The following is a 15,297-nucleotide window of genomic DNA, read 5'->3' on the forward strand; positions in this document are numbered from 1 at the left end:
ATGGACACAGGCAGCCTAGCCTGTATATGGTTCATCTCCCAAGCCCCTGCTTACCACTTATCAAGGTTAACAGAACTTGTCAGAGATTTGGTATGCATGGCTAGGCTTAAAAAGGCCCTTGAGGTCATTAGCCTAGTAAACATCTATGAACCTAAGCAAGTCAGGGTGCTTAGACAGCAAATAGAACAAATTAAATGTTTTAGTTAGCCAAACAGTGAGAGTACAGGGTGTAAAGAATTATTGAAACACTATCGCTCAAGTACAACTAAATAAACATATACAGTTCATTGCAATAAAGTCAACAAAAAGCTACCAACACTAAAAAAAAGTTATTAAACATTACTATGAAAAAGTCAGTGAGACATCAAGTTTTGCCAACTTTTGATACTGACAGTGAGAAGAACTAAAATAGTTCTAAAGTGTCACAAATGAGTACAGCTTATTGAGAGCTGTGCGACTGTAATATACATAGATGGGAACAATAAACCTAAAGCAATGATTATTCACATGGCATGAAAAAAAAAGTGCACAACATCATGCCATTTGTAATACCTTAGCCAATGGATCAGATAAAATTCTCTTACTGAGGCAAAATTTGAAATGCATACATTTAGAAAGCATTGTAGAATGCCACTGAAAAAACACAACAAGGATCAAAGCAGGTTAAGAAGAGGGCTAATAATGCTAGCAGAGAATTACCTTTCTTTTTCCAAAGACAAGGTCACTTCCTGTAGGTGTGTCTGGCTTCTAAGGCACAGAGTCTCTGTGTAAGCCCAAACTCCTAACACTGAGGTGTGTACTAAGCACCAACCACTGTGAAGGCAACCAGTATTTGTACCCTCAAACTGGGTTCCCCAGACCCTCCAACTAGTGATAGGAAAGCCGGCTGTAGAGATGCCACTACTGCTCACACATCATGAATGTTGATGTAAGAGTTTTGTCCTAATACCCTCCCTGGCTGGCATGATGTCATTTCTTTCTAGGTTAGTCAGGAAATGAGGCACGGCCTTGGAAGAATATCCACTTTGGGCCGGAGGGAATATACCTCCAGGCCAGCTCATACCTCCAGTCTGGTGCGCTATGAGAGACTTCCCCACCATCCTTACAGTTGTTCCCTTCTCAGGAACAAGCATGCCTTTTTTTCTCTGCCTTAAATGTGGCAGCTCAACAGACTCGGGTCACTAGTAAGCTGATGAGAGTTACAGTTTTACAGATACTGATAATGATATAAAAATTCATAATTTAAAAACAATATACCATAAATGAAGAAGGAAAGCTTTCAGAGAACTTGATATTATACTGAAGCACGTGAGAATATGGTACATCACTTAAAATTGTTTAGCAAGCCAAGGGGACTGAAATGATGCATAAGCAAAATAAGAATGTAGCTGCACATACTTAAAAGACATTAGCGAATGTATACATGACAGCTGAAATCAGACAGCAGAACACAATACTGCAGTGGTGATCGTCCTCATAAAAGATACACATCTGCAGAGGACTATCACAGTCCTTGTGTCAAGATGAACCATTACAATAAAATTCACAGTTTATATCTACCAGAAAACAGGGTGGCCACGGTGGTGCAGTGGTTAGCATTGTCGCCTCACAGTAAGAGGTTCTCCGGTTTGATCCTCGGCTGGGGTGCCTTCTGAGCAGAGTCTGCATGTCCTCCCTGTGGTCGCGCGGGTTTCCTCTGGGTGCTCCGGTTTCCTCCCACATCCCAAAGACATGCAGTAGGTGGATTGGACACTCTAAATTGGCCCTAGGTGTGAGTGCTTGTGTGTGTGCCTTCTGTGGAAGGTTGGGTGTTGGGCTGGCAACTTGACACTGTAAAACTCCACTGCCAATCATGAACGGACAGGTGATCCACTGTGGTCACCCCTAACTGGGAAAAGCCGAAAGAAGAAGATATCTACCAGAAAACAGTCATCAATCATATTCAAGAACAGAACTGAAATCAAACATAAAAGCAATTAAACCTCATGAAAACCAATAATGAATGATATTATTACAGGCAATATATGTATATCCCATTATTAATGCAACACGGCCAACCTGAAATAGCTGTTTCCACACAAAATACCCCTGATACTGCAGCTGCTGGTAACACGATTGATTAATTAGTTTTCGTCTGCCTCAATCCAAAACCGTTAAAAGATTGTAATACTAAAATCTCTCCCTGTAAAACAAAACACTTCTATCAATCAGGGAAATATGTAAAACAACAGTCTTGTTTAAAAACACCCAAATCTAGATGCAAATTGTTGTAGGAATGGCAACTCATTAGTAGTTTTTAATTCTGTAGATGAACTAAGCAGGATCAGCAAAGTGACTCCTCTACTCAGTTACGAAAATAAGAAATCCAAGTCAAACAAGTTATAAGGCAAACTAGAAAATGACCAAGTCAAGCTACAGTTAAATCAGTAAAGACAACATATCAACCTCACAGAAGAGTGCCTTTCTACAGAACAGGTAAAACAGAGAAAAAACTAGGTAAGTTAGCAGAGCCACCATAATGATTTCACTTACTTTTACTGTTCCAATACCTTGACATTCTAAATGAAATAAGAATGTGAATATACTTGGGGATACCTATAGGAAAAACAACACCCATGGTTTATAATATCATATTTGATAGTGAATATATTAGTATAGTCCTAAGACAGAACTTAACAACTGGATACCATCGGCTGCAGCTTCATCCAGCAGGAACATACCACTTCCCACTCAGACTGTGTTCAGATACTATAAGCCACTTATTTCTGGAACAGCTTTTTCAGAACATTATCCAACATGTACAGGAAGTGATAAATGCAAAAGAAACTCTAGTGACGATACAATTATTTATGGAAAACATGACAAAAAGTTTGAGATGAAGCTGGCCTACTGGCACAGGGACAAGGAGGTCACTAACAGTGAAATTTTGCAGCTTTATTGTTTATACTAAAAATGGCAAGGAATGCAAGGGAGACTTTATTTCAAGGCATCTGTGTGGTAAAGTCTAAGATACTTGGAATACATCGATTTCAATACCTCTCAACTGTCCAGAAAAAAAAAATTGTCTCATACTTTTAGGCCATTCCTCAGAAAATTTTTGTTTTTTGACAAATCATTGAGGACTGAAGTCAGATAACAATGGCAGATATTTCAGTTTCAGACTTCATACCCTACAAAAAAATTCACGCTGATGCAACACCTATTATTTTATCAACTTTCTAAGTTAGTATTAAGAGCAATATTTCATCCCATTCTGTTTGGCTTTGTCCACAACTCATGCATTAAGAGGTGGGCAATTGAGAACTATGCTCAGGAGTTGGATGTTCTGACTGATGCTATAAAAACTTTCTGAAGGGGAGGGTAGAGCAACCTACCACAATGCTAGGAACGCACTAACTGATGACCTCCCACCATCCTAATCAAACAAACACTGTCACTTTACGTCACATGCGTGGGGCGGATTTGATGGGGGAAAGCAACACAAAGAGCAAAATTTTCGGATCGGGTCTAAAGGAAACAACTGACTTCTGGTGCCCGAGTGAGGGAGGAGACGAATACTGATGATCATTAAAAGGAGCGTCTGGAGCGCAAAAATCATCCAATAATAATAATAACAACAAATAAGTTATACTTCCAACAGATCAAGGACAGTAAACCGGTTGTAAATTAGGAGGCGTTGTTGTCTACTAGTACGTAATAACTTGTGCATATCTATTAGCGAAACCATTCAAAAAAATAATGAATCGGTCAGCTAATGCATAATAAGTAAACCAAGCACACTGCATACATTGAATCAGTGCAATAATATAATTATCGGGCAACACTGCTTCCATTTAAATTGCATGTTTTACAATCTACACCTATTTGTACAGCAGAAAGTACTCTTCATCGCCCCTCCTCCTCTGTACAGAGTACAGGAATTTGATACAAACCAGTGCACAGCTGTTAGCAAGGAAAGCCACTGTTAACTTGCACTCAGCTGGACATACGTCAGCCTCCCCACCTACTGCTGCCTGCAATTTGCCAGCATCACATCGGAAGTCATCGCTCCGTTGACTTATAGGTCCGTTTCACGTCAGTCAAAGTACATCTTCTAGCCTACCCATAACAATAAGTTAAAAGGTTCCAAGTACGAAGTGACTTAGGGACTGTGCCTATCCATTTTGCTGCTGTCCACCGATGCATTACCAGTAAACATACATTACTTACATGCTAATGTAGTTGCTGCACAGCTTCTTGAAGAGCACCTTGTAAGGTCCACCATTCCACAAGGTAGCCACCTGCATGTGTTCCAACGCTCAACGACTGGAGAAGAAACACATGCAGCTTAAATGTTTTGTAAACAGCTACAACAGCCCCACGTAAGAGACACTGACTAGCTCCAACATGCCCATGCTTTCCTGCAGTGCCACTCCCCCTCGGGTAGCGCCACCCAGCGTAAGTACTGTAGCTCTGGCGGTGATGGCCAGTGTAATGTTTGGAATATGCGAAGCACTCGGCACTCTTTCACGTGATCAGAGCTTCTTCTTTCGTCCCCATTTAATTTTATATCTGTTTATATGGGGGAATAATTAAATGGCCTACGGAATGACAATTTTAGCACTGCTGTTATTTACAATCCCCTACTTTCATCTGCATTGTAACTTAACAGCCAGTGGCTGCTGCTTCCCACTTGTGTATTTTTGCACGCTCAAGCTGCGTGTAAGTCTATATTAACGTTTTGCACGTAAACGGCTTGCCCACAGTAAGAAAACTGGTTGTACTCCATTACAGAAAGGGTGCTTTCTCACTGAATGATGGTAGCAAATAGCCGAGTTCTTTAATTACCTGCTAGCCAATGCCCAAGCGAGAGGAATGGAGATACAGCAATTTAAAGTATGGCAACATGGACAATCCGAAAGATAATTGCTTGTTATCTAACTAGCTTTCACAGTGTATCTGCATAGATCCTTTAAAGATACCAGCCATTTCCACAACAAAAGCACTCTACTTCTTTCCATGTGTGGAGACAAAGACTAAAATCATGGACATCATTTAAATGTTACTCTATTTTACTTAAAATGCTAATATAACAGTAGACTTTGTATCAACATGCAGTTTCGCAACAATGATAATTATAGGATACTAGCGTATGATATTATTGAATGACTGTAATCCTCAGTAATTTACCAGAAAATCAAAAATTTTAGGAGTGTCGGGAAAATACAGCACAAAAATCTGAGACCTTTGGCAAAATCAGGAGACAACTGAGAGGCATGGGTATACTTTTCATCTGTCGGTGATTTTTTTTTTTTTTTGTAATATTGCTGATTTTAGCTCAAAATTTTGTTCTTCTAAAATCAGCGATCTTTTGTGTAAAAACAGAAGATCACTACATGTAATGTGCTTCATTTTACTTCAGGAATGAAAACCGTATTTACATATTTCTTTTGGCTTCAAAATGCATGTCAATCCAAGTCCATTTACTCTGTCAGCATTCAAAAATGATATATTTTGACTTCCCCAGCTTTTTACCTGATTATAAAGGTAAGAGGTTAGGAGCTGTGCAATAAAGTTCTAAAGCTTGTCAGCTACATTCTCTTTTGTCAATTAGAGTTAACGCTTGACTTACTACTTGTGTGTTCATTAGGTTAAAATGTAATTTGAGAAAATATTTCTGATATTTTCCTTAAACTGCACAGCATTATCTGTTTATCTGCCTATGTAATATATGAAAGGTACATCTTATATCAAATAATCTGATTATAGCGTTTCAATACTGTCCTTCCCATGTCACCTATCTTATTAAACGTGTGGTCCGTATTGGCAGAACACTTTAACAACGCTACAATAAAACAGCAGTATAACATCACTTAACTTTATTAAATAAATATAAGCAAATGGTAGGTGCTTTCCAATCACAGAAAAGTAGTAAAATTACTCAAAAGTTTTAAAGCCCATCTATGATCATGTTGTCTACAGCATAGCCAATCAACAACTTAAACTGGCCTAGTTTTCAATAGTGGTATTAATGAAAGATTCTCATGAAACCCCAATTAAATATGCTTCTAACTGTGTAACTCAATAGAATTCCTTAATTATTCTCTAGCAGTAAATTAATGACCCCAGTGGCAGATTAAGGGTACCTTTGTCCCTAGGCGGTATTCAAACCACGGTACACTGCACTCACTTTTTTGCACTATGCATCAAAACACATTCTTTTTAATTCACTTCCTGAGTGTTTTAATTGCATACTAATCTAAAGATTGTTTTACTATACACTTATTGATTAGTAAGGCAACATCTGTTTGTATGTGCTTTAAATTTGAGTAGGCTTGCACATTTTCTAGCCAGAAGTGAAACAAAATTTACAAACCAATAATTACACATTTAAAAATTTCAGAGCATTTCAACCATGAAACACCCCTCAAACTGCTTTCATTATAATCCATCAATGTCTGCGCCCATCATTTACAGACACATGACCTCAGATGTTTAATTGAAATAAAATGGCCACAACAAAGTATGCCAACTTGCTTCATGCAAATGTACACAGTTTTTTTAAAGCCAGACTAAAGACCTTTTAACTTGATCATGATAGCAATGTCAGTCATTCTTACTCATAGACAGCGCTGAACCCAGCAATTATAGCCATACAATTGAATGTGTACACCTCAGATATATGATTGTGGTAAAAACAAAATAATAATCCAGAATGTATTTCAAGTTTGTCTCACAAAAGCACAGTCACTGCTGTAAAGTATTCCAACGTACTTTACAAAAATGCACACTACCCCTGACACCTGCAAAGCCAGATTAATGACAATTGCACCAATAGCAAGAATGTAAGTTCCATTATTTCACAGCCTGACACAACCATCAATCAGTATTTACAGCCTCTGTTGTCTGACTGTGATAAAAAGAATTGCCACACTAACGTATTTCAATTTTGCTTCACAAAAACAGTAATCAGAGTAAAGGACTCCAATAATATAAATCACATCAATCATGCAAAGCCATCCCGAAATAATGATCAAATGTCAAAAATTAGTTATTTTCAACCACACTGTTGATTATGCTCACCTCAAATATCTAATTGAGGTAAAAATTGTAATACAATCAGAGAGACAGTAATGCATTTCAGATTTGTTTCACATAGACACACAGTAGCCACGGTAAAGTCTTCCCACTTATTTCATGCAAGTTCGCACTAGTCCTTCAAAGACAGTCTTTAAAAATAATACAGCAAACAACTACAGTTTAAATAATTATACCAGATTAGACATATTGTGAAAACATTTTGTTTAAGAATAGATACAAGTTATACGACAATGATTTAAAAGAGAAATTGTAGCCAGTTTATAGAGAAATTAAAGGTAAGTTAGTATAACACAAACAGGAAGTGCAATACAAAGTGAGAGAAAAATAGGCTTATGATATATTTATAGAGAAAGCTGGAGAGAGAAAACTGATAGAAGTAAGTGAGTGAGTGAAGAACTGAGAGAATGGAGATGTAAGATAAGAATGGGTATTTATTCACATTTAGGGATATAGTTTATCCAGTTATTGAGCAAGAGCAGATACAGCTTTTGGCTAGGAAGTCTTTCTGAATGGTTTTGAAGGATACGAGGGAAGGTATTGACCTGATGGATAGAGATAAGGAGTTTACAGGCCTTAGCAACATGGTATGAGTATAGACAATACCATGCATATTTGATAGGTTTGTGGACATACAAGAGTTTTTGATCATTAGATTATAATGATCAACTGAGAACATAGTTATGTAGAATGTTATTTAGTTCTAGACAAGCAGAAGGATCATGGACAATTTTATAGGTGGTAAGAATCTGTGTATATGTTAGTTGATGGAGTAGTTCTAACCAGTTTAGACTTTTTAGCACTATACAAGACTGGGTTCTGAAAGGGGTATTTGATGCAATTGTAGCAACATTGTTATAGCATTGTTCATGTTTTGATTTTTGTGATGCCTGAAGATTTATAAGGATGGGAGTGTCATAAAGAAGTGGGGAGAGGACATAAGTAGTGAGAAGTGTAACTTTAGTTGTGTTGGTGCGAAAGTATTTGGCTCCATAAAGCATTCTTATTTTTTGATGAGTTTTTCTTATGCAATTTTTGTATATGCAGGTCGAAATTAAGATTATCATCCACTATCAACCCTAATAATTTGCTATAAGAATTAACTTCAATGGTTGTAATATTAAGAGAGAGGACTTTAAAATTTGTTGTTTCATGGAAGAGAGATTTGGGCAAAAAAAGTAGTATTTTTTTAGGGCTGAGCATGAGTTATTAGGTACAAAGACGTTTCAATTACTGTTAAAGCTTCATGAGTAATTTTTTAGAGGTATGCCATGTTGTCAGATGTGCAAATGAGTGTGGAGTCATCCGCATACCATATTAGGGAGGTCTGATGTATAGATCTGCAGAGGGTGTTGCTGAGAATGTTGAGGAGGGGACCAAGGATAGAGCCTTGTGATACACCAGTGGTGACTGGGAGGTATGGAGAGATGGGAGAGTGCCATTTTACTGACTGATTCATATTGGATAGGTAGCTTTTGAACCATAGAATGGTGGGCTGAGAGTGATCTAATGAGGATATTTGAAGTAGAATTTTAATGTGACAAACTGTGTCAAAGGCTTTAGACAAGTCTAGAACTAAGGAGGAGACTAGCTTGCCATTATCTCTAGCTGCATTGGCAGTATTTGTATAGGTTAGAAGTGCAGTATTAGTACTATGGGAAGGACGGAAGTCATGTTGTATGGGGTATAGGAGTTCTTCCTGCAGGAGATAGTTTAGCAATTGTTTTTGAATACACTTTTCATTTATTTTGGAAGGGGAGAGAAGATTGTTATAAGTGTAAAGTTAATAATGTCTATTGAATATCCTCCTTTATGAAGAGAGATAATGTGTGACTTTTTCCAGAGAGAGGGAATGTGAAATTCCTAGCCTGACCTATTTACAAGGATTGAGACTGGGCAGGGGTAGAATTAAATGTTGGGGAATCCTTGGCTAGAGATCCTGTACTATCTATGAAATAAGAGTTGAATTGTATTGCGGTTTTGAGTTATGAGTTATTGGGGGAGGGGTTAGGGCTGAATTTATAGCTGGGATGCAATATTTCTTTAATTGCTGTCCAAAAATTTTTTGGGTCATGTTTAGTATTATTCAGAAAGTTATTACAGTATATAGTTTTCTTGTTATTAATTTGCGTTTTAATGGAGTTGCAAAACATTCTGAAGTTTTCAAGATATTGTGGTGTTTTATATTTTTACAATTCAGCCCCTGCTTCTTCTATATCCTGCATTAGTATTCTATTGTTTTGGAGAACCAAATGGCATTATTTGTTTTTAGTCTCTTCCTTCTAGCAGATGCTAGGCTTTTTCAGCATACTCAAGAAAGTTGTACTGGATTCATTTACAGCATTATCTAAGAGAAGGATTTTTAGGAAGTTCTAGTTAATATATGATAGGGTAGTGATGAACATTTCTGGGTTAAAATTAAAAAGGTTGTGTGCTGTTTTATAAACATGCTGTTTAAGTGAATGTGTGATATGTCTGTTTTTTAATTTCTCCATGTCTTTTGGGTTTCTAATACCATGACGGGAATGGACCCCTTTCCTAAGTCAAAGTATGATTAAAGTTTATGAAATTAGTATCGCTTCAATCTTTGATGTTAGCCAGAAGGACTTTTCGCAGCACCCACAATATGCCCGGTAATGATTACTGCAATTCATACAGACTTACATGTATTGCTAACATATCTAAATAGGATTGTATATTCTTTATTATAAGACCTGTTGTTAGTACTACTGTTGGAACTGTCTGGGTATCCTTCTTCCACATTGCCTCATTTCTATCTGCAAGTCCTGGTATTTTATAACTTTGTGTCGCTCTGTATATAAGATGCTGTAGTGACTGGGTATAGCAATTTCAGTGCTCAATGTTACTTTTGACTTTTTTTCATGGACAACTGTATCTGTTTTTCTCTATTTTTTGAACTATTGGTAATGAATGATCCCATGTGATATAAATGTCATCATTTTCTATAGTGTTCTGCGATTCATTTTTCCAATGTTTTTCAACTACTTCAGTATTACAATGTTTGCACAGTCCCCATTGCAACATTCTTGCCACATTATTATCCTTTTCAGTATACAATCCTTCTGTCATTTGTATATCACAACCAGCATCAAGATATGCAACTGTTTCCAAATCTGTTTTACAAAACCTACATTTGTCTGCTTCTCCAACATGTGCAATGGACTTTGTAAACTAAACTGTACATAGTCCACTATCTTGGGCTGCCAATATTAACCTTTCATCTTTTGGTTTAAATTCACCTCACCTTAACCATTCCTGCATTCAGTCCTGATCAACATGAGGTTGTTCCAAGAGTTGTCTATACTTACAACTATATTTATCCATTTCCACATCTCTTGCCTTCTCATCTGATCCTTCACCTTATCTTCTTTCTTTTGTTTTTTGGAACATTCAGTTGCTGTCTGATTTTTATTCCTTATTTGATTTCTATTCCCTTGTTACACCAACATGCTTCTGCTAAACAAAGCAGGGAAATCATCTTAGACATATTCTCCTCATGCTTTAAAACTTTCACTATGTTTGGGTCTTGTGAGGTCAGCAAATATGAATGTGGCCCTATGACTGCATATCTATATGTGTAATCAATTTTGAGGAGGCCCAATACCTCCTTCAGAGTGGGGAATACATAATCCTGGTATACACTGATTTTTTTTATAAATCGTTTGATAGGCATGAAGCATCCTTCTTGTTTTCCTGTCCAACCAATCCAACATCTTTTGGGGCCAGTCAGTCACTCCAAAACTGTAAGTTAGGACAGGGAGAGCAAATTGGTTAATTGTTTGGATTTTGTTCCAAACTGTCAGTGCTGTTTTCAGTATTAAATTTGGGGGGGGGGGGTAATAAAGCCTACATGGTCTTTTTTATTGTGTAGGCATTGTGCCACGCTGCTTACATGAAAGTAAGTGGGTTTGCGATCCAGTAAGCACTGCTAGGCTGCTCGCATGTACTTGCCAACATGGGAAGTTTCATGGAATGCAAATCACCTCATAAGCAGGTGAATGTAATGCAAATGAGGCAAGTAGAGAAATCTAGCAAGCAGAAGGCAGCCCTGCAGACCCTGGTTCAGTGTCCATAGTATACATGGAAAGTTCTGTGTACAGGACTGTGAAAAGACAAAAGGGGCTGTAAAAATGTAGGTGGTTGGACAGAAATGGCATAGCACACACAGATATGAGTGAAACAATCCTCTATGTGTCTCAAAGATTACAGTAAATATATTAAAATAAATATTTTTTTAAATAATCCAGGCATGTTTGTGAGGTTCACCAATGTGGACAAACATGGCTTATATATAAAAAAAAAATAAAAAATGTGGAAAAATCAAAATTAATATCATGAGACAGAAATGTATTACAGGACCCTGCATGCAGTATTTACAATGATGCAATGGTGCTGTTGCTAACATGGTAGGGCTTGGAAGCATGTAGTAGCCAGGGTGTGAGTACAGATCCCTGTGCAAATGAGGTAGAGTTACTGAATAGCAAAATGGGGTAATCATGTCTGCAGATCCCCTCCGTGTTGGCAGAAAATCATGTTGGTGTCCACAGAGGAGGTAGCTAACATCAGAAGAGGGTGTGTCCACTAATTCTGAGCTGATTGAAGCACAACTGCGCCTGTTTGTGCAGCATGGCGCCATGCTGTGCATGCATGCCTGGGGTGTGTGCACTGATTTCTAAGGTTTGTTTTGCTACAGGGTGCATGTTCCATGTGTTTGTGTGGCACGCCGCTGTGCTGAGCATTGAAGTCTGGGGGGTATCCACTGACTGCTAAGCTTTGTTTACCTATGGGGAGCTTGTTTCTGCATGTCTGTGTGGTGCACTGCTGTGCTGAGAGTATGTAAAAGGCCAGTGATGTATTAATTACTGTTGATTCTTGTTTAATTTAAACTAGGGCCATTAAATGAAGTTAATGATATACTAGGCAGGTGCAATGCATCATAGGTAGCCAATCACGCAGGCAGCACCTACAGTAGAGCACTATAAAGTATGCATACAGTCTAGAAACTGATTTTTTCCCATAGTCTGCACCTCTGGGGTACAAACTTGGGAATTTTAACTGAAAGAATACCAGGGGCTGCTGCAGGTCTGCTACATCTGTATGTGCTAAATGCTGAAGACAATGCTGCTGCTGACAATAGGCCTAATCAGAGAAGGAGAAGAGTGTTCAGGCCCAGGGTAACCTTCCAGGAGCTACATGAGTTAGAGATTGGTGAGCGCTACAAGACAGGGTGGACAGGGACATACTACAAGATCTCACTGAGCTCTGCCACCCTCAACTCAGACCCAGAGCCAACAGATGAGAATCCATCCCAGTGGAAATAAAGGTATGTGTAGCCCTTAGGATACTAGATATAGGTACTTTCCAAAGATCAACTGGAGACATCATGTTGGTCTCACAAGCATCAGCATCCGGGGTACTCCACCAGTTCCTGGATGCCACGCTACCACATGCCAGTGAGCACATTTATTTTCCCCTCTCCCCTGAGGTGAGGGTCAGCAATATGCAACACTTCTACCATGTAGCACATTACCCTGAGGTACTGGGTGCCATAGATTCACTCATGTACACTTCAAGTCACCACCTGGTGAGGAGGGTAGAATCTATATCAACAACAAGGGGTACTACTCCATCAGCTGCCAGGTTGTGTGCAGTGCCCAGGGGATTATCATGAATGTGCATACTGGCAGCCCTGGCTGTTATCACAACTCCCATATCTGGCATGCATCACAGCTGTACCAGATGTTTAATGGGGTGACATCCCACAAGGCCAGGATGCTGGCTACCCACTGGAACTGTGGATGGTAACACCCATCAGAAATGCATACATACCCACAGAAGAATGCAATAGTGAGGCACACGCACAAACTAGGAACATCATAGATCATGTGTTTGGGTTGCTGAAGTTATGGTTCCAGCGCCTCAATATATCGGTGGAGCCCTGCAGTACTCTCCAGCCACATGTTCACATATGTTCACAGTGTACGCCATGCTACACAGTATGATCCTGTGGCAACAACTACAGCAGGATCAGCAAAGGAAAGGGATACACAGCACCCCACCATTGCCTAAGTCACCACAGCCACACTTCACAGGAGGACTCAGAGGAGGAGCCCCCTGATAATGTCCCTGTAGGCAGACATAGGCATGCCCTGTATGCCCTGGCATTGGCTAAGAGACAATACATTACACATTCACTGACAACCTTAGGGACTGATACCTTATCCTACTCACACACATATATTAAAATAGCCGATGGCAGGCAACCCACACAACCTGTACCTATCCATGTATTGGCTGTGTACTGCTTGCATCACACAGAGTCAGCCCTGAACTACCATTCTGTCAACTGCTGCATTCATAAGGTAAGTCTCTAACCTACACACTAATTGTAGTGATTACTATAATAAGGTATAATATGTATGGATCTACTGCTGTTATTCAAGGAAATATAGTGGGCTATCTGGTCAGATTTAACATCCACATGGGACTATGAATACCCAGGCCAATAGTATGTGTTCCTTAATAGTCACTAGGCCTCATGGTTGGAATAATCCCAACATCAGCCAAGGGAGATGTTAAACAGTGGGCACACATGATATGTGGACTACTGTCTACCCAAGCTGATCATGTGGTGTTGTTCCCCCACCCCCAACACAGCAGTGTACCCATATAACCACTGTAACAGAAACAGCTATGGTATATCAGTGGGCTAGGCAATCTCAGTGCTATAACATAGATAGCACTCACACATTGTATGTCTATCTTCATGCAGGATAACAATGTACATATGTATGCTGTTGACTGTGTGATGAATGACTCCTCTCTGTCTAGCAGCCTCTGTGGCTCAGTGAACTAGGGAAGCTAGCACGGGTGATGATGTTGATGGTTCTAATCTGGAATTACTGACATCTTTTGCATGTGAGGTAGTGTTGGTGTTTGCACAGAATGTCATACCTCTCTACCTCTTAGTGCAAGACATCTGGAGAACGCCAGAAAGATTGGGGGCACAAAGGCTGAAACATAGGGACAGATTTTAAATATTGGTCACATAAACCTAAACAATTGCTGGAATTAAAGGTGTTGCATTATTACATATGTTCGGAAGGATATAAAGTCTGAAACACAAATGTATGTCTGTAGTTAGTAGAATGTATTGATGTCAACATTCAGTAAATCACCTGAAGACCACAAATGTATGAGGAACAGACCAAACATATGAGTCACAACTCTGGACATTCTGTGGAAATCAGGTGAGTTGAGAGGTATGCAGACCATCAGTCTATTGGTGGTGTAACATTACCAACCTCAGTCACATATTAACTACAGCAGACAGTTGGGGAATGCCATGGACATTTTGAGTAAAGTACAGTACTGCAGAAACAAGGGCAGATGTTAATGTCTGCAACATACTAAATCCCGGACTGGAGTACAGGTAAGTGTGGCCTGAAGTCACATTATTTATATATATATATATATATATATATATATATATATATATATATATATATATTTATATATATACTGACAATCCCACTGGGCATGCTTGTACACTTAGGAAAGTATATATATCGCTATGTAGTCTCAAATATATATATAGCTATATATATAGCTATATATTTTAAAATGATATATAGACTCCCCCTATATAGCTACATAACACATATACATATCACACACACACACACACACACACACACACACACACACACACACACACACACACACACACACAAACACACATACGCAACTACATGTATATATACATTCCTGTTATATACAGAATGTGTGTCTCTGCCCACAGTTTCATCTAACTAACTGCAAGCAGCCACATATGGCCATACTGGTAACTGTACACACATAGCTAGGATAACAACAGTTATCTCACTGATAGGTAATAGATGCAGATAACAGTACAAAGCAATATCACCCTGCAGGACACAGATGTTATTCAACACAAGCCTAGTTTGTGTAATGTACAAGTACTGTGCCTGCAATCACATATACAACAGACATAACCTGTGGTGCATGCAATAAGTACTGTGATCTGTAGTGTATAAACCTTGATAGGTAGGGGTTCTAATCTTACTCCAGCCAACTGTGTGTGTGTGTGTGTGTGTGTGTGTGTGTGTGTGTGTGTGTGTGTGTGTGTGTGTGTGTGTGTGTGTGTGTGTGTGTGTGTGTGTGTGTGTGTGTGTGTGT

At 38.9% G+C, this 15,297-nt stretch overlaps 1 protein-coding gene across 3 annotated transcripts in view; it reads right to left on the reverse strand.

Annotated features, from left to right (window-relative positions):
* LOC122802711 (cohesin subunit SA-2-like) overlaps window positions 1-4,445 on the reverse strand; it is a 1,740,876-nt gene extending 1,736,431 nt beyond the window's left edge. For all 3 annotated transcript variants that reach the window (XM_044072465.1, XM_044072464.1, XM_044072463.1), the window contains exon 1: window positions 4,210-4,445. The gene's annotated coding sequence lies outside the window, so the exon portion shown is untranslated. The remainder of the gene's footprint in view (window positions 1-4,209) is intronic.
* Window positions 4,446-15,297: the final 10,852 nt, after the last annotated feature.

This window comes from Protopterus annectens, chromosome 5.part0 (genome assembly GCF_019279795.1).
Source record: "Protopterus annectens isolate FY-2018-M chromosome 5.part0, PAN1.0, whole genome shotgun sequence".
In the NCBI taxonomy this organism is placed as follows: Eukaryota; Metazoa; Chordata; order Ceratodontiformes; family Protopteridae; genus Protopterus; species Protopterus annectens.